General features: G+C 29.5%; 1 protein-coding gene across 1 annotated transcript in view; it reads left to right on the top strand.

Moving 5' to 3' along the window:
• The window catches only part of LOC119586567, a gene marked incomplete at its 5' end in the record, with an annotated part of 5,134 nt that overhangs the window by 4,330 nt on the left and 516 nt on the right, over positions 1-288 (top strand).

The raw sequence follows: 288 nt of genomic DNA, 5'->3' as shown, positions 1-288 counted from the left end.
TAGCTACGAATGATAAAATATTTCAATAACATTTCGACTTAAACGAAATACACGTTTTATGTTGAAAAGTAAATGTTTTTCTTCTTGAGTACATACCCCTGTTTGTATTTTCATTTACTAGTTAATCACTTTAGTTAACTCATCAATATATTCAAGAACTCCATTAGTCAAACTCACCATGCATTCAAAAATTCATTAATTGGTATAATTAAGCCATCTTTTGTTTATTTATTCCTCCATTAGTCGCCTTTTGTGCTCTCATAATTCAGTAAATGCAATATGCCCCCT

The sequence above is a fragment of the Penaeus monodon genome, chromosome 21 (assembly GCF_015228065.2).
Source record: "Penaeus monodon isolate SGIC_2016 chromosome 21, NSTDA_Pmon_1, whole genome shotgun sequence".
Taxonomy (NCBI): domain Eukaryota; kingdom Metazoa; phylum Arthropoda; class Malacostraca; order Decapoda; family Penaeidae; genus Penaeus; species Penaeus monodon.
The sequence above is the reverse complement of the archived record's forward strand: the minus strand, read 5'-3'. Positions and strand labels throughout refer to the sequence as shown.